Source organism: Capricornis sumatraensis, chromosome 3 (genome assembly GCF_032405125.1).
Source record: "Capricornis sumatraensis isolate serow.1 chromosome 3, serow.2, whole genome shotgun sequence".
Lineage (NCBI taxonomy): Eukaryota > Metazoa > Chordata > Mammalia > Artiodactyla > Bovidae > Capricornis > Capricornis sumatraensis.
In genome coordinates this window covers 152098126-152118663 of record NC_091071.1, presented here as the reverse complement: position 1 = coordinate 152118663, position 20538 = coordinate 152098126, and positions in this window count along the sequence as shown.

The following is a 20538-nucleotide window of genomic DNA, read 5'->3' as shown; positions in this document are numbered from 1 at the left end:
TTGACTTATGCTCTAAAAGGAGATGGATATGAGAAAGAGAAAAATGCTCATCTTTCCAGCCTTGGATGACTGGGAAAAACCAGGCACAGACCCAGAGGCAGCTTTTCTGAGAAGCTAATGAGGCCCCCTTCTGAGGCCCTGGGTTGGGGGATAGGGCTCTGGAGAACTCACAAGATTAATGATTTTATAAAGTTTGCAAAAGCACAACATTTTTGTATTTTTTTCTTAAAGAAGACTCCTCAGAAAGCGTAAACTTCAGGCCTCATAAAATCCAACTGCACCCCTACCCAGACCTGGGACTAGGCTACCACCCTTCCTCCTATTTGCAGCATCCACCCCCCTCCACTGACCGCAGGAACCTGAGGGTGGTGGAGGGAGGAGTGGGATCACGGAGAGGACAAACAGACTAGAGGAAGAAGGAGCCAGGAAAGAGGGGCTTTCTTAAGCTCCCCACTCCCAAGAGGGCCTCCAAGGGGACTGGTGAGTGGCAAAGCAGAGCTGCTTCCCAAGGTCTTTCGGACTCAGAGCATAGTCAAGAAGGCAGCAACCTGCAGTGAAACCAGGTCACCTGGATTCAGTACCAGTTGACCACTTACGGACTGGGTGACCTTGGGGAAGTTATATACGCTTGTCAAGGGTGACCTTGACCCTTCTGTGCCACAATCCCCTTATTGGTCAAGAGTAGCTACCTCACTGGACTACAAGCATTGAATGTGCATATGCATGTAAAATGCTTAAAACAGTGTGTGGTATATAAAAAATGCTAGATGGCGACAGTACCTTCCTACTCTTCTAAATGCTAAATTCACACCCAAGGTATTCTGTAAGTAACACCAAAAACCACTGTATGTTTTGGCACTCCAGTCATCTCACAAATAGCGACAGCACCTGCCTAAAACATCCACAGGCCAACTCCCCTCACCTCCTGTGTACTCGCTACACAAGCAGCAAAGACCTGTCCATCTTCCAGGGTCCTCCCCACTTCCTCTCACACAAACTGCCCTTCCTGGTGGTGGCCTCCTTTCTGCCATGATCAAGTCATGCTCCTCTCAGTCTCAAACCTCTGCTTGACCCCTTCAAGAACACCCTTCACCCTCCCCTCTAAATCCAAATCTCTGAATTACTCTGATACTCAGGTATTTCCTGCTTTTTCATTCTTGCAGTAATGATGGACCTCTGGCTCAATAAACAGAGAATCTCTTTGTATTTCATGTTAATTATCATCTGAACCTCAGCCAAAGAAAGAGAACATAAAAAGGAACAGCACTGTGGTGATAGTTACACATATCCCCTCATCATTGATTCATTCATCCATCCATCTAGCCCCATAATGGTCATAGGCACCCGCCATGTGTTTACATTCGATAAAGGGGCACGGCATTAAAGAACAGTGAACATCAGCACCACCTGAGGGGCTTGTTAAAATATGGATTCCCAAGTGCGGGGCTGGCCTTGTGAATCTGCATTTCTAACAAGATCCCAGGTGATTTGAACAATGCTCGTTTGAGATCACGCTCTGAGTAGCGTTGTCAAAGAAGACAGCCCTCCCCCCAGTGCCTGATCGACGATGATTCCTAATTCATGGCCATCTCACACACACCTTTCACTTACCTCTGCATGCCCGTCTGCCTGTATCAAGGCCTCCGCATATGCTCTTTCCTCTATAATATCCTTCAATCCCTCCCTGCAATGCTCCCCCTTCACCCTTCATTACTTAGCTGGCCTGTCCTCATCAAAAAGTCTTTCTCACCCCAATTCACACACCCAGACACACACACACACACGATATTTACTGATTCTGCTCTCTATTTGTCTCTTCTATAAAACTTCCCAGAATATCTGTCCCACTAGACAAGAAGCTTCATGACAGTAGGAACAATGTCTATTTCACTGTTCTGTGTATCCCCAGTGCCCAGCACAAAGCCTGGGATACAGTAGATGACACAAGAATATGTTGACCTATTGACTAGTTTCTTCAACAAATACCTCATGAATGTTTACTCTGCGCTGGCACTGTTCTCCATGCCAGGGATATAGCAGGGGTCAAAAATGAAAAACCCTCTATTCTTGGGCCATACATTTTCATGGGGGGACTAACAATAATCCACGACAATAATAAATAACTAAATTGTATAATGTGCTATTGGGGCTTCCCAAGTGGCGCTAGTGGTAAAGAACCCGCCTGCCAATGGCAGGAGACGTAAGAGATGCAGGTTCAATCCCTGAGTCAGAAAGAGCCCCTAGAGGAAGGCATGGCAACCCACTCCAATATTCTTGCCTGGAGACTCTTATGGACAGAAAAGCTTGGAGGGCTGCAGTCCATGGGGCCACCAAGAGTCAAACATAACCGAAGTGACTTAGCACACACACAGTGTGCTATCAGGTGTTAATAGAAAAAATAGAGCAGAGTGAGAGGAGCAGGAATGATTGATAAGGAGCTAGGGTGTGGTGTGAGACTTTTAATTGGATGGTTTCAGAGGGGCGTTTAGGAAAGGTGACATTCAAGCAAAGAGTCAGCATTGCAGTGAGTCTGCCATGTGGATGCTTTTGGAAAGAGCTTTCCAGCCAGGGTGAAGTCCCAGGACAGCCCCGTCCAGTAGAACTGTCTGTGATGGTGGGAACACCCCATCTGTGCACTGTCCAGTTACTAGTCACTAGCCACCTGGGGCTGGTGGGTATGGAACTGGGCGATTCGGTCCTTCAGTGCAGTCATGCCAGGGATGCTGAGGGCAGGCACAGTGAAGGAGGCAGTGGGGGAGAGTCAGAGTAGAAGAGCTCAGAAAGGTAAGGCAAGTCATGGAGAAGGGCCCTACCAGTCATCACAAAGACTCTGCTCTTATTCTGAGTGAGAAGGGAGCCATCAGAGGGTTCTGAGAAGGACGGTGATATGATTTATGTTTTAAAAGATTCCTCTGGTTGCTGTGTTAAGGATACACGGTAGGGACTGAGGGTAGGTAGACACAGGCAGACAAGGTGAGAGGCTGCTGGGGGCGGGCAGGTCAAAGAGTATAGTAGATCAGAGCAGGATAGTGGCAGTTTTAGGAGGTGCTAAGTGTCAGGTTCTAAATATACTTTGAAGACTAAGCCCAAAGGACTGTCTGACAGATGCTGATTAAAGCATCTATTAAGCTCCCAATATATGCCAGATGCTAGCTATGAACTTTTTCTAAGCCAGATTTGCCCAAGAAATGTCACCTAGCTTTTGACTGGTATGAGCTTTTCCCAAGACAGATTGTACTACCGGACATTTCTCACTTGCAGTCTCCTACAATTTGGTCTCCAAACATTGCATCTTCAGCTCAGAGCCAATATACGCTGTTGGCACAGGGAAATTTGTTGTTATTCTTATTCAGCCAGCTTCACTCCATGGTATGCACATTAAGAAAATAGATGACCCAAATCCTGCATAAATCCTTCATTCTCCTGTTTTATTCTCCTGTTCATCACCTCCTCATTCATTCTTGAGATTCAGGTTTTGCATTCAAGGCTAGGTCAGCTCTCTGGAGGACTTACATCTTCCTCCTCTCACATCTGCCCGGTCCTTCTCCCGCGACTCGCACAGACTGAGGATGGGAAATTGAGTCATCCATCTTCTGTAACCATACGGATAAGATGTAGTCGTTCCTATTGTCAGCATTGTTGTGCTTTGGAAACTAATTAAAACAATTAGTATTAAATACGGAAAACAATTAAGCTAATTGAAATAAAGCGTATGCAGTTTACCCCCTTGCATAGACGAAAAAATAATAATAATAACATGTGGCTAAATGTTGGCACTGCTGACATTCTGGTGCCAAAATAGATCAGGGAATATGGGAGCCGAAGACGGAGGTGTATTAGCACCCAATCAGTTTACTGCAGCAAAGTGTTTCTCAGAACTATTTGTCTGGCTTCTGGGAGATTTCTTCTATATTGGAAAAAAAAGTGTATTTCTGCCCAAATGTTTCTTTCAGGCTATAAACCAGCAGGCTATAAACGTGCTGTTCCCCCTGCCTCTGACTCAACTCTGTCTGCAGCATCCAAAGACACTCAGAGGAGGAAACAGCCTCCACAGGGCCCTCTGAAGATCTCTGTAAATTCACCAGATCTCTAGGTAGAAAGGGGGTTTGGGGTTGTGGCTGGCAATTTTAGACCACATAGATAAATTCCAAATAGAGGGGAGAAGAATCAGGGGAAGGAGAAGGGGAAGACAAGCCATGGAGACCAGCAGAGAGTCTACAAGGAATGCTGGAATTTGGTGGGTGCACATGCCAAACAATCTCAACTAGAATTTGCTTCAGCAAAAAGTGAAATTACCTGGGAAGGATGAGCCGCAGGGAACAGAACCTCAGGGTTCCCAAAGACTAAGCCCAAATAGTACTCCATCTGTCTGTCTGTCCATTTCTCATCTGGTACTACCTCTGTGCTGGCCATACCCGGGCTGCAGAGAGGCTCTCTCTGTGTGGCAGGGAACATGGAGGCTGCTGGTGCCAATATAGCAATCCCAGTGAAAGAAGAGAACTCATAACAAATGTCTATGTATCCCTTGTCTGTGCATGCCCACCCTTTGGACCAGTCAAAATAGCCAAATAAGGGATAGAATGGTTGATCAGATCCCTACCCACAGGCCTACTCCCTCCCACCTCCATTCCACCCCCAGCCAAACAGAGAAGCATAGGAAGAAAAAGTTTGCTGGAAGAGCAAAACAAATAACTACATGGGCCCTAGGCTAGGGTGCTAAAGAATCAGAATTTGATGGAGAGAGACTAGAGAGGGTATCACCTAGGGAAACAGACAAAGATATCTGAGCCTTCATAAGGTTCCAGTTTTTTGTAGTTCTACCATCTCACCATTTCTTTGTTGAACATTCAAAGAACGAGATCATCAACAGTAACAATTTCATTCCCCCAGAGCCCACCTCACCTGCAATCCACAATTGCCTTGTATAAAATGAGGGTAGCAATGAACTTATTAGAAAATAGACTTAAGAAGCCCAGTTTCTTCTCCCTCTCATAACTGACCTGAATCATTATTCATTTTTCTGATAGATGTTTGTTATTGGGGAGGATGAAGTGGTCACCCAATATCTAAATCCACTTTGATATTTGGGAAATTTCTTACCTTATAAGCAGTGGTGTCCTGGTGAAAGTTTAACAACCTGCTGGAAACGGGGGGGGAGACCTAACTTGCAGTGTTTGCCCATTTCTGTGGGGTTGATCCTCCTACTATGGCTGATTTCAGGGGAGCAAAGTGATGTCACCGAATGCAGAATTGGGAAGAGAGGCACAGAATTGGGAACAGAGTTATTTGTTTTGCTCTTCCAAAGCAAACTATGGCACAAAATTATAGAGTATTTCCACCATCCAGATACAAAAGTCATCAATAACTTCAGAAGCATTGAAAATAATAAAAGTAATAAAATAATTAGGAAGTGACAAATTTTGAGTATTTAATACCTTTGTTTCTAATATAATGTATTCCATTGAGTTTATATAATTTACTTTTTAGCTGTTTTTTATGCTGAGATCAATATCACAACTAGGATATCGACCTTGACACAGCCAAGATACAGACCAGGATGACCCTTCATGCTGTCCTTTAATAGCCGCCCATTTCCTTCCTATCCACATCCTTTCTTTAACCCTTGCAAGTCACTAATTGTTCCTTATTTCTGCAATTTGCTCAAGACTATTATATAAATGTCATCATACCGCATGTAACCCTTGGGGACTGGCTGTTTTCACTCAACATGATGCCCTGGAGATACACACAGGCTGTATGTGTATCCAAATTTCATTCCTTTTCATTGTTGACTATTAGTCCAGTTTGTTAAATCATTTGGCCATTAAAGGATGTATGGGTTGTTCCCAGTTTGGGGTTACTATGAGTAAAACTGCCGTAAACATTTGTGTACAAGTTTTATATGAACATACATCTTCATTTCTCTGGGATAAATGCCCAAAGGGCAATTTCTAAGTCATATGATACTTGGATGTCTAAGTTTTTGAGAAACTGCCAAACTGTTTTTCAGAGTGGCTGCTCCATTTTACCTTTACACCAGTAATGTATGACTGACCCAGTTTCTTCGTGTCTTCATCAGCTTTTTGTGTTGTCATTATTTTTTTTATTTTAGCCATTCTAATAGGTGTGCCATGGTATCTTGCAATTTTAATTTGCATTTCCTTAAAAGTCAATAACACTGAACACCTTCTCATGTGCTTATTTGTCATCTGTATATTTAACTCAGTGAAATATTTCTTTGTGTATTTTGCCTGTTTTTTCAAACTGGATTGTTTGGGGTTTGCTGTTGAGTTTTGAGAATTCTTTATAGATTCTAGATACTACTCCTTTGTCAGATATGTAGTTTATAAATATTTTCTCCTAATCTGTAACTTATCTTTTCATCTTTTTGAGGTCTATTGCAGAGAATAATTTTAAAATTTTGATGAAGTCCAATTTATCAATTTTTTTCCTTTATTCCATTGAGGAAATTCCCCTCTATTTCTAAGAGTTTTGATCATGAACAGATATTGAATCTTGCCAAATGCTTTTTTCTGTATCAACTGATACAATCATGTGTTAACATAGGTTATGTTGGTTAATTTCTGAATATTGAACCAGCTTTGCATCTCTGGAATAAGCTTCAGGTGCTCATAATGTATAATTCCTGTTTTTTTTTTGTTTGTTTTTTTGACTATACTGGGCCTTTGGTGCTGCTGGACTTTTCTCTAGTTGAGGGCTTCTCTCTAGGTGCAGTGCACAGGCTTCTAACTGGGGCGGCTTCTCTTGCTGCAGCGCACAGACTCCAGAGTACAGGCGCAATTGTTGTGGCACACGGGCGTAGTCACTCCTTGGCATGTGGGATCCTCCCAGACCAGGGATTAAACCCATGTTGCCTGCATTGGCAAGCAAATTCTTTGCTACTGAACCACCAGAGAAATCCTTTAATTCTTTTTTAATTCTGATTTATATTTGCAAATTCTAAAAAATTTTTCTTGCATCATATTCATAAAGGATACTGGTCTTCAGTTTCATTTTATTTTATTTTTGGTCTTGGTATCAAGGTAGTAATTCATAAAATGAATTAGGAGTGTTCCTTCCTCTTCTACTTTCTGGAAAAGATTATGTCAAATTGATGTTAATTTTTCTTTGACTACTTAGGAGAATTCTCCAGTGAAATGATCTGGGCCTGGAGATTTTTTATTCTGGAGTTGTTAAGGTAAGAATCCAGCTTCCTTCACTATTATAGGACAATTCAAATTATCTCTTTTATCCTGAGTTATGATAGTTTATGTTTTTTGAGAAATGGTACATTTCACCTAACATAACTTGACACCTAACATCAGAATACACATAGATGTCAAGTTTATTGGGCTTCCCTTGTGGCTCAGCTGGTAAAGAATCCACCTGTGATGCAGGAGACCTGGGGTCGATCCCTGGCTTGAGAAGATCCCCTGGAGAAGGAAAAGGCTACCCACTCCTGGATTCTGGCCTGAAGAATTCTATTGACTGTATAGTCTTTGGGGTCACAAAGAGTCGGACACAACTGAGCAACTTTCACTTTGGGGCTTCCCTGATAGCTCAGTTGGTAAGGAATCTATCTGCAATCCAGGAGACCCTGGTTCAATTCCTGGGTCGGGAAAATCCACTGGAGAAGGGATAGGCTACCCATTCCAGTATTCCTGGGCTTCCCTTGTGGCTCAAATGGTAAAGAATCTACCTGGAATGTGGTATATACAAACTTCTTCATAATGTTCTCTTGTTAGTCTTTTAAAGTCTAGAGCGTCAGTAGTGATATCACCTGTCAATCCATATAGCCGTAATTTGTGCCTTCTCTCTTTTTTTTAATCAGTCTTGCTAGTGATTCATCAATTTTCTTGGTTTTTTTCAAAGAACAAGTTATTGGTTTTCTCTATTGGTTTTTTGTTTGTTTGTTTTCATTTCTATTGATTTCTGCTCTTCATTATTTCCTTCCTTCTATTTCCTTTGGGTTTAGTTTGTCCATCTTAATTCTAGATTCTTGAAGTGGGAATTTAGGTTATTTATCTGAGGCTTTCCCTCTTTTCTAATGTATACATTTAGTGTTATAAATTTCTCTCTGAGCACTGCTTTAGCTGTGTCCCATGAATTTTGATATGTTATATTTTCATTTCATTCAATTTAGCTTTTCTTTTTAACTTCACTGAGAATTTTTTGGTTCATGGATTATTTTAAAGAGTGTTACTTTATTTTTTAAGTTTTAACTTTTCCTGTTATTTTCCTGAACAACATGTTGTTCATGTTCTAGTTTAATTCTACTGTGGTCAGAAAATAAATTGTGTAATTTTGATTCTATTAAGTGCATTGCAATTTGCTTTATGGCCCAGGATATGGGCTTCCCTGGTGGCTCAGAGGTTAAAGCATCTGCCTCCAATGCGGGAGACCCGGGTTCGATCCCTGGGTCGGGAAGATCCCCTGGAGGAGGAAATAGCAACCCACTCCAGTATTCTTGCCTGGAGAATCCCATGGACTGAGAAGCCTGGTGGGCTGCAGCCCACGGGGTCACAAAGAGTCGGACATGACTGAGTGACTTTACTTACTTTGCTTACTTTACTTACTATGCCTGTCTCGGCATAGTCTCCGTGATCACTGGAAAAGAATGTGTCTTCTGATGTTGTTGGGTTATTGTTCTATAATGTTCACTTGATCCTACTGGTTCATGGTGTTGCTGAGTTCTTCTACATCCTTGCTGATTTTCTATCCATAGTTCTATCAGTTGCTGAGAGAAAAGTGTTGAAGTCTCCAACAAGAATTATGGTTTGTTTGTTTCTCCTTTCAGTTCAGTTTTTGCCTCAAATATTCCATTGCTCTGTTGTTTGATGAATACACATTTGGAGTTGTTAATATTCCTGGTAGATTGACTCTTTCATCATTCTATCATCTTCCTCTCTGTCTCCTACTGATGGGCAACTAGAAAACTTCCAACTCTCCACTAGGACCCCTCTGAAACCACCCTGATGGGAGGAAAAAAGGGTTTCATTACTGCTATGTGGGGAGGAAATCCAGGCCCCCAACTTGGCCTCTATGACACCACCCCAGCAGGGGTGTTGAAGTGACTTGTTGGCTCCTTCTGGTGGCCATTTCAGGGGCAACCATGGCAACAATACCAGGGAGGGCACCCACCACCAGGGCTCAGACCAGGGCATGCCCAGTGGGGACAGCAGCGTACTCACCAAACCTTTGCTGTGACATGTCTTTGTGGTTCTGGTCAATATTGTTCTGAGCTGCATTCTCCTACTTCCCTGGTGATTCTGTGGGTGGCTTTCCACAGCTCTGTTTCTGCTTAAATTGGCTAAACCTAGCTTCCATCGGATGCAAATAAGCATTCTGACTGATTGCACATTCCACGGGCTCTCAGCTGCAAACCCCTCTAGGAAACAAAAACCTCAGCCTCTACCACAAACATCCTTATTCTTGCTTCAGTTCAGTTCAGTTCAGTCGCTTGGTCATGTCCGACTCTTTGTGACCCCATGAATCTTGCTTAGAGGAAATAATTTGGAGAGTAACTTATAGCTAACAGAGCAGTGGAACTTAACCTAGAAGGGGCTGCTGAGAGGGGCAGCTAGGAGCTCAAAGATACAACGATGAAACCCATTGTCTTAGCTGCCAAATGTTCGCATGGGTTATTCTGATACCCCACACAGTGAGCACGGACTTAATTACAGTCTTTCCCTTTGAGAGGAGCAAGTGGGCATTGGGTGGAATACACTAACTAGCTTGACCTAGTGAGTAAGACAATCCCAGTGACGTTAAAATCATATGCTCTCTTCACTCCTCCCCCCCACACCATTGAAGACTCATTCACTGGTTAGAGGGAAGACTTTTTACATTCTTGAAGATGGCTTTTGTGCATGAAAAAGATCGCTCATAGTTTTACTTGGGTCCTGAAAATTAGAATTTGATTTCCTAAATGTGTAGATTCAGAAATAAATGGTTCTTTCTTAATCAGCTTTAAAAAAAGAATCAGCTTAGGAATCTTATTATCCTATTTATAAGTCTAGCAAATATTAACAATTACTTTGAGAGGGCTTTTGATTAATGTTTAGTCCCATTTATACACTTAGTTAATTAAACCTCTTTAACATTTTAAGCAGCATTTATAAATTTAGTATATTCAATTCCTTTGTAAGTACTTCATCTGACAAACCTTCCTGAGTAGTAAAGTGACTCTTATAGATTTAATAAATTAAGCATACAAAAAATGCTCAGGTTTAAATTCTCTTAAATTTCCAATCTATATGTAAACTTGGAAAGATTTCATCTTAATATCACAAATCTCAATCAATCATCTCAGTGAAATACAAAAGAAGAACCAAAATCTCTTTAAAACTGCATGAATATAAAGTATCATTAAGTATCATTGCTATAGACTCAATATCTGTGCCCCCCTTAAATTCACAGGTTGAAGCTCTAGTGCCCAAAGTGATGATATTAATAGGGGCCTTTGGGAGATGATTAGGTCATGAGGGTGGAACCCCCATGAATGAAGTTAGTTCCCTTATGAAAGAGACCTCAAAGGTCTTCCTTGTCCCTCCTGCCATATGGGAACACAACAAGAAAACAGATGACCAATTTGCAACAACATGGATGGACCTGGAGGGTATTAAGCTTAGTGAAACAGATCAGACAGAGAAAGACAAGTATGGTATGCTCTCACTTACAAGTGGGATCTAAAAAATAAAACAAATGAATGCCTGTAACAAAACAGAAACAGACAAACGGATACAGAGGACAAACTAGGACCTACCAGGGGGAGATGGGTAGGGGAGAGACAAGATGTGGGAAGGAGATTAAGAGGTACAAACTATAGATATAACATAAATATGATACAAGGATATGACACACAGCACAAGGAATACAACCAAGTTTATAATAATTTTAAATGGGGTAGAATCTATAAAAATATTGACTCATTATGTTAAACACCTGAAACTAATATAATATTGTAAATCAACTACAAATCAATTTTTTTTTAAAGAAAACTACTATCTATGAAGCAGGAAGTGGGCCCTCACCAGACACCAAATCTGTAGCACGTTGATCAGGGACTTCCCAGACTCCAGAAGGGTGAAAAGTAACTTTCTGTTGTTTATGAGCTATGCAGTCTGTCATATTTTATTATAGCACCCTGAAAGGGCTAAGATAATAATATATGAACAAATTCTTTGAACTTGAAAATATTAACACTACTAGTTTTGATCCCCTTAAACAATTGTATGCTGAATTTTTAATTTTCCCTGGGTTACTAAAATGTCTATACATAAGAGAGGTAATTTCCTTTCTTCTGAGGTTATTAATTAATGAGACCGCATCTTCACTAGACAGGTGATTCTACAGACTGGTCAAGCCCTATATGTAGTCTCTAATTTTCTGATTTAAAGATGGAGGTAGCCAGGGCTTCCCTGGTGGTCCAGTGGTTAAGAATTCACCTGCCAGTGCAGGGGACACAAGTTCCATCCCTGGGCCAGGAAGATTCCACGTGCCCAGGGACAACTAAAGCCTGTGCACCATAACTAATGAAGCCTGTGTGCCCTAGAGCCTGTGCCCTGCAAAACAGAAACCACCACAGTGAGATGCCTGCACACCACAGCTAAGGAGTCGCCACACTCATCATGGCTAGGGGAAACCAGCGCACAGCAACAAAGACCCAGTGCAGCGAAAATGACTGAATAAAGAAATTTTTTTTTTAATAAAACATTTTTTTGCAACCTCGTGGACTGTAGCCTATCAGGCTCCTCTGTCCATGGGATTTTCCAGGCAAGGGTACTAGAGTGGGTTGCCATTTCCTTCTCCAGGGCATCTTCCCAGCCCAGGGATTGAACCCAGGTCTCCCACATTGCAGGCCCAGCCTTTATCATCTGAGCCACCAGGGAAGCCTTTTTTTAAAAGATAGAGGTAGCCAAAGAGATCACCCCATTAGATACAAGTGATTGATCACTGGTTTTCAAACCAGAGTCCAGTACATAACCCCCATCCAAGACACACATCTGATTTTATATTTGTTTGTTTGTTTGTTTGTTAGATTTTAAAGTCTCTATTGAATTTGTTACAATATGGTTTTGGTTTTCTGGTGGCCAGGCATGTGGGATCTTAGCTCCCCAACGAGGGATCCAACCTGTATACCCTGCATTGGAAGGTGAAGTCTTAGCACTGGACTACTAGGGAAGTCCCCTGATTTTTTATTTGCTTAACTCAAGGGGCTTCCCTGGTGGCTCAGCTGGTAAAGCATCCACCTGCAATGCAAGAGACCTGGGTTGAGAAGATCCCCTGGAGAAGGGAATGGGTACCCACTCCAGTATTCTGGCCAGAGAATTCCAGGGACTGTATAGCCCATGGGGTCACAAAGAGTCAGACAGGACTGAGCTACTTTCACTTTCACTTTCATTATGTGTAACTGTGTATTTTTTCATATAACTCTAAAGAACCCTACATTCTTTCCATATGCTTCTTATCCTCTGGGACTGCATAATTCTTATGGATATTAAACTTTTATGTAATTTAATTCTGGTTATCTCTCAGAGCTTTGTCTGATTATTGTTATAACTCTCAAGGTCATTCTCCAAGGTCATTGCTCAGCCCCATCCTCTCACCCTACCTTACCCACTTCAGTCCCTGAGTTCTTAATTCTCCAGGGGGTGGAAAAGTAGGCCCCTCTCAAGATCTACGCTCCTTTCTACCCGGCAAGGCAAAGGAAAACATTCTTAAGCCTAGTACCTTCTCTCAGAGATTGCCTGGAGTTACAATGGCACTACAGCCTCCTGCTTCCCACCTTCTTGGAGCAGGCACTGCAATGGCCAAGATCTCCTGGAAGAACAAGGTCCACATCCAGAGACACTGGAGCAAACCCCTAACCTCCCAGAAAGGTGAGGGAACATTACCAAGTCACCAACCAGTGCCTGAACTAAGGCTACAACCCAGGACCCCCAACTCCCAGCTCTGTGCTCTGACCACTCAACCACAATGCCCTCAACAAAAGCAAAGTCAGCCAAGACAGGAAGGAGCTCAGAGATCAGAGCCCCAACCAGCCCAAACGTTAGAGCATGCTGGGTACAGCCCTTTCAGTTACTTGATAAACAGCATCAAAATAGGCATGGTTCCTGCCATTTCTAAAATTAAAAAAGTCACTTGGTGACTGAAAATAAATGTACATACCAGGTATTTGCATTTTCATACTAGGGAAAAGCAATGATAAGAAATGATTGTCAGCTATGGTGAAAATGGGGGCAGGGCTGGGCCCCAAGGAGCAGGGGCTGAAGGAAAGAAAACAGGGCATGAGGGTGGCCTCCAGGAGTCCCAGCCTTGGGAAAGCCCTTAGAAAAGAGCCTTGTACAAAAGCCAGATTTTCTTTCTTGGCTGCACTGGATCTTCATTGTGGTACATGGGCTTTCTCTAGTTGTGACAAGTGTGGGCTTCTTGCACTTCTCTAGTTGTGGCACGAGGGCTTAGCTGTAGCATGTGGGATCTTAGTTCCCAAATCAGAGACTGAACCCACATCCCCACACTGGAAGGTGGATTCTTTACCACTGGACCACCAGCAACATCCCCTCCAAAAGCCAGAGTGAGGATGCTCTGGTCCCTCCATTATTAGCATTTTGAAGAACCACTGGTGGAGCAGGAATAGGACAGCTCAGATGGAACTTGAACCTTCCTGCTAGTTCAAACCCCAGCTTGTCTCCTTACTTCTGGGGCTTCTGGTAGCACTTTCTCTTTCCCATCAGCCAGGTCTGCAGACTCGCCAACATCTCCCCCACCAGCTGGCTGAGAAAGAAAACCGCAATGCCTCTTTGGGTTTGGAAGGTATTATTACCAACAGACACAGAGAAAGTGATGCTGTAATTGAAACTAACAAACATAAAAAAAAAAAAAATCTCAGAATTCTTCAAAAGTTCTTCTGCTGCCACCCTTGGCTATCACTGGATCCTCAGTGGGGCAGTGTCCTTGACCTCTTGCCCCTTCCTTCTCGGCCACCTGCTCAGTCATATGCCCTGAGCACCCTGCGGCCAGGCATTGTTTTGTTGTTAACGGTACAAAAAAAGCTACGGATGGGTCTCTGCCGATCTTATGGCAGAGAAGGGAGACAGACAAGTACAAGTCATGGGACTAGGGCGGGAGAGGTGCCACAGTAGGCATGTTCAGAGAAAGAAAGTAAAGTGTGACTCTTTGTGACCCCATGGACTGTAGCCCACCGGGTTCCTCTGTCCATGGAATTCTGCAGGCAAGAATACTGGAGTGGGTTGCCATTTTCTTCTCCAGGGGCTCTTCCCAACCCAGGGATTGAATTCAGGTCTCCCACATTGCAGGGAGACTCTTTACTGACTGAACCACCAGAGAAGACCAAGGCATGTCAGTTCAGTTCAGTTCAGGCGCTCAGTCTTGTCTGACTCTTTGCGACCCCATGAATTACAGCACGCCAGGCCTCCCTGTCCATCACCAACTCCCGGAGTTCCCTTAAAGTCACATCCATCAAGTCGGTGATGCCATCCAGCCATCTCATCCTCGGTCGTCCCCTTTTCCTCCTGCCCCCAATCCCTCCCAGCATCAGAGTCTTTTCCAATGAGTCAACTCTTTGCATGAGGTGGCCAAACAACTGGAGTTTCAGCTTTAGCATCATTCCTTCCAAAGAAATCCCAGGAATGATCTCCTTTAGAATGGACTGGTTAGATCTCCTTGCAGTCCAGAGGACTCTCAAGAGTCTTATCCAACAACACAGTTTAAAAGCATTAATTCTTTGGCGTTCAGCTTTCTTCACAGTCCAACTCTCACATCCATACATGACCACTGGAAAAACCATAGCCTTGACTAGGTAGATGGACCTTAGTCAGCAAAGTAATGCCTCTGCTTTTGAATATGCTATCTAGGTTGGTCATAACCTTCTTCCAAGGAGTAAGCATCTTTTAATTTCATGTCTGCAGTCACCATCTGCAGTGATTTTGGAGCCCCCAAAAATTAAGTCTGACACTGTTTCCACTGTTTCTCCATCTATTTCCCATGGAGTGATGGGACCGGATGCCATGATCTTCATTTTCTGAATGTTGAGCTTTAAGCCAACTTTCTTGCTCTCCACTTTCACTTTCAGCAAGAGGCTTTTTAGTTCCTCTTCACTTTTTGCCATAAAGGTGGTGTCATCTGCATATCTGAGGTAATTGATATTTCTCCCAGCAATCTTGATTCCAGCTTGTGCTTCTTCCAGCCCAGTGTTTCTCATGATGTACTCTGCATAGAAGTTAAATAAGCAGGATGACAATATACAGCCTTGACGGACTCCTTTTCCTATTTGGAACCAGTCTGTTGTTCCATGTCCAGTTCTAACTGTTGCTTCCTGACCTGCATATAGGTTTCTCAAGAGGCAGGTCAGGTGGTCTGGTATTCTCATCTCTTTCAGAATTTTCCACAGTTTCTTGTGATCCACACAGTCAAAGGCTTTGGCATAGTCAATAAAGCAGAAATAGATGTTTTTCTGGAACTCTCTTGCTTTTCCCATGATCCAGTGGATGTTGGCAATTTGATCTCTGGTTCCTCTGCTTTTTCTAAAACCAGCTTGAACATCTGGAAGTTCACGGTTCACGTATTGCTGAAGCCTGGCTTGGAGAATTATGAGCATTATTTTACTAGCGTGTGAGATGAGTCCAATTGTGCGGTAGTTTGAGCATTCTTTGGCATTGTCTTTCTTTGGGATTGGAATGAAACCTGACTTTTTCCAGTCCTATGGCCACTTTTTCCAAATTTGCTGGCGTATTGAGTGCAGCACTTTCACAGCATCATCTCTCAGGATTTGAAATAGCTCAACTGGAATCCATCACCTCCACTGGCACGTCAAGGGAGTCCCTAAAGAAAGTCTTGTCAAATATCATATGATACCGCTTATATGTAGAATCTAAGAAAAGGCTACACATGAACTTATTTACAAAACAGAAATAGAGTTATAGATGTATTGACAGAAAACAGACTTGTTCCTGTGGGGTAGGGGGAGAGGAGGGGTGAATTGAAAGATTGAGACTGACACATACACACTACTGCATAAGAAATAGGTAACTAATAAGGGCCTAGGATATGGCACAGGGGACTTTGCTTAATACTGTGCAATGACTTACATGGGAAAAGACTACACTCCAATCAATTTTTCTTAAAAAGTCATTTCACCAACTTATGGTTGCCCAATGCAAGGATGGGGAAGAGATAGTTAGGGACTTTGGGAAGGCCATGTACACACTGTTATATTTTAAATGGATAACCAACAAGGTCCTCTTGTGCATCACATGGAACTCTGCTCAGGGTTACGTGGCAGCTGGATGGGAGGGGAGTTTGGGGGAGCAAGGATACATGTATATGTATGGCTCAGGCCCTTAGCTGTTCACCTGAAACTCGCACAACATTGTTTGTTATCAGCTATACCCCAATACAAAATTACAAGTTTTAAAAAAAAAGTCATTTCGAATGCTCCTCAATGCTCCCCTCCCTCTGTCATTCCAGAAGCATCCAGCACACCCGCTCCATCTCCAGCTGTGTCCCACCTTCTCTCTGTCCCTTCCCTTACACGATCCAGGCAACCTCCTCCCTGGAGCTCCCTGCTCCTCCTCCCAGCCCCTCAGATCCAAGTGGTATTCACCCACCACCCACCGAACATCCCGACGGCTGTCTGCTTAGTCAGCACCTGATAAAATTTGTTCAATAAAAAGAAACATTTCCAACCAAATTAAAAATAATCCCAGCAGAGGTTTTGAATATTAAATATCCCTTCTAAAACATAAACCCTACAAATATTGAAGTTTGTTCTTGACACAAGTGATGAGTCACACAACCAATCAAGTTCTCTCTCGGGTAATTATAACATTTATTTATCTAGAACCCAGACTCCTCACTCTGAGTTTCCTTTTTGCCAGATAGGATTCAATCCCCCGCTCGATGCTTGCCCAGAAGCTGTCTGATTGTTATTTTCAGCAACGGGCTTAAGCGCCAGCTGTTCAGGCAGTATTTGGTGCAAGCGCCCTTGGGTTCATTTCATCTTTCCACTGCTGCTCAGAATTCTCTTTGAGAACTCTAAGTGTCAACAGGCACGATCATTATCTGAGTCACCTGATACGATACAAGAAGAGATGTCACACGAGCTGCCAAACAGGACACATTATTGCCAGGCTGTGTGCCCCAAGGGAGGGGACCAGGGCAATCCAAGCAGATGGTCTATGAGCTCTGACAGCCAAAAGCTTTCACGGGGGCATCAGAGTCACGAGTGAGCTGAATCTTCAGCACTGATCAAGGAAACACCAGCCGCCCTCTTTTCTCAGAGGAGTAGAATGAATTAGCCCTTCTCTGGGCCTGAAGTGGACTTGAACTTGTCCAAGGATAATAAAAGCTTGGGGCAGCTGCCCAGGATGCGGCCATATCCCTACTCAGAGAGCCTCAAGGGGGAGGGCTAAGATGGCAATGAGCCCACTCTCCTCCTTATTGGAAGGGTCCTGGGCCATCCTGGATGTGCCCACTTGCCAAGCTGTTTCCATTGTAAAGCAGGAGGTGGCGGGGCCCGTAACCCAGAAGTATGGCCTCTACCTGCCCTTATCCCCCAGAGCTGCACCACCAGGGGCTCATGGGCGCCTCTCCCTTGGCTCCCCTCCACCCTTGGAAGAAGGCAGCCTCAGTCAAGCTGGCAGACCCCAGGGGGATAAAGTTGAAGGGTCAGTGAAGGGAAAGTCAGAGAAAACACAGATGCCACGAGGGCCTCAGGACACACTCTGAATGTCTCCAAACGTAAAGATCTCTGAATGATCTCTGAAAGGCCAGGCCACGAGTCTCTGTGCATTCGTCACTGTCCCATCCCCCTTGTCTTACCCTGGCCCCCACTCTCCCTCTGTCCTCAGCCATCCCTCAGGGGACCCATCCCTGGCAAACCTGTGAGCTGCTCAGCCCCCTAAGTGGTCTCAGCACCTCCACAGACCCCCATCCTGGATGAGAAAGAATTCCCCCCAATGCAGGCCCAGTTCAGCGCTTATGCTGGCCAACTCTGGCCTTGTACTTCCCTACAGTTGCCTTCCCTCTGGGGTAGGGGTGGGGGAAGGGGAGGGCAAAGATGATGACCTCTAAGGCTCCAAGCTCTTAGTCCTTATTCATGTCCTCTCCCATGGAGGGGGTTGAGAAGGGATGTCCATAGCCAGAGATTATAACTCGCTCAGTCTTTCACTCAAATTTGTTCCCCTATTGTTCTAATTTCCTTGGTGGCTCAGTTCGTAAAGATTCCGCCTAGGATGCAGGAGACGCTGGGTTCGATCCCTGGGTTGGGAAGATCCCTTGGAAAAGGAAATGGTAACCCATGCCCGCATTCTTGCCTGGGAAATCTCATGGACAGAGGACCCTGGCGGGCTACACACCGTGGAGTTGCAAGAGGCGGACACAAATTAGCAGCTAAATCATCATCCACATTGTTCTGACTGAGGCCTCAAGGGCCTAGTTATACGGGAGGCCACTTGACTCATTAGCCAGCACCAGGACTCATTCCTTTCAAAAGGCCCCGCCCTCTTGTTTCTCATTTTTCCAGTTGAGCAACGCCCACAGTTCTCAGTTACTCGCCAGGCAGAGATGACTGACACAAACTCTGTCCAATGAAGAGCCGAGATTTCAGGGCCCAGGTCACTACTTCCTCTCAGGTGTTCTGACAGAAGTAGGTTCCTTGCCGTGGGCGTCTCAGCATCCCTCAGACCCAATAGGGAAGCTGCCCCAAGGCCCAGAAGATGGGACCAGGCAACCTGATTTAGAGCTCAGGAAAGGAACAGAGGCCTGCGTGCAAAGCTTCTCTGCCAAGCCTATCTCTATGTGCGGCCTCTGCCATCTCCGCATTTTGTATTGGCTTTGCCTGTCACTGTCCTAGTTTATGTTTGACCTTCACTTTTCTCCTTGACGAAGTTCCTCAGCAATTCCACCTGGCCTTGGCCCATCTAAGGGAAAAGGAATCTTGTCGTCACAGAGGGCAGATGCAATTGGAGGCCTTCATGGCGCCAGAGACTCAAGCAGCCGACTGGACTGAAACATTAATACTTAAGTCTGAATGACAACCGAGGACAGCTGGAGGGGCACCTGGCGTCTCTCTTCCTTATGAACAGCACAGCCTCACAGCTCTCTATGCCCTCTCCAAACTTCAGGGCTTTAGCTGTTGGCCTGAACATCTGGGAGGAAAATGGGGAAAGAACAAGGAAGAAGTTGGGCCAGCCCCCGAGGAAGTGGTGAAGGTAGGGTCGAGGCACTCCAGCTCGGGTGCTCACGGGAGTCCATGACACCTCTTTGCCCCACCCTCTTGCCTCCCTATGCTAGGCTTAGTTGCTAAGTCGTGTCGGACTCTTTGCGACCCCATGGATACAGCTCGCCAGGCTCCTCTGTCCATGGGGATTCTCCAAGCAAGAATACTGGAGAGGGTTGCCCTGCCCTCCTCCAGGGGATCTTCCCAATCCAGGAATCAAAGCCAGGTCTCCTGCATTGCAGGTGGGTTCTTTACCACTGAGCCACCAGGGAAGCCCTAGGAGTTGTTTCCCTAGGAGGAACTAAATGTACTTGAATGGGATCTTTGACCACAGCGGGTCCACCAGGTGGCAGTGCTTCCCGGGCGCAGACCGGACAGGGCCTGCAGTGCAAGAGAGCGGCCACCAGAGGGCAACACAGGGACTAGCGGCTGAACCACGCTGCTGGTTGCCTAGTAACTGTGACGCAACGGGCTCCCAGTTTGCACCCTCCTCAAGGCCTCCCAGGTTATTTCTGGCCTAACAAAGACTGTTGCACAAGGAGTGGCCTCAGGAGTCCCAGAATTGCCTCTCCTTTAAGCCTGGAGAATCTAAAATGGTCCAGGGACCCCAAATCCAGCTCCACCCTGGCGTCTAGGGGACTGGGCAGCTACTGTCCCTGCTCTTCGGAATGTCAAGGATGACGAAAAAAAATAAACATTTTCCATTCCCCTCAGTAGCTCCACAGTCATTGGGACGCTCTGGTTTCCCTAGTGGCTAAAGCAGAGCAACCTGCTCTCTCTCCCCTCTCTCTCCCTCCCCTTCTAAACTGGGGCTGCATTAATGGCAAATGACCTTAAGCCAGACCTTGAGCCTCCAGCAGCTGAACTGTACTTCAAAGGAGTGGGGGTTGAGGCTGGGGGTGGGTGATAAGGCCCATCTCTGACCTTCTGTGGTCTCCATTCTCTCTCTTTCCCCCAAGAATTCTGTCCTTGCCTCAAAACTCTCCCTGATTTTGATGACCCTGAAAACAGAATTCTTCCAATTCAAGATGGTAAGTATGACCTGAGAAACCAGAGAGGGAACCAAGAAAGTGAAGCAGACACAAGACAAGGAGTGTGGTTATAATGAGCTCAAAGCCTGTGCCAGTCTGGTCTGTGAAAGGACCTGGGTGAGACAAGGTCAGCGCCTGGGGTAGAGTCAGGGGGGTCCTTCTTGGTTCCAGGCATGTCTCTGGGTCATGAGGAGCCAGCTGGCCCTGGGGTTGGGCTCTGACTGGGGCCCGGGTGTTGATCACTAAAGTGTCAAGGTCTCCCAGCGG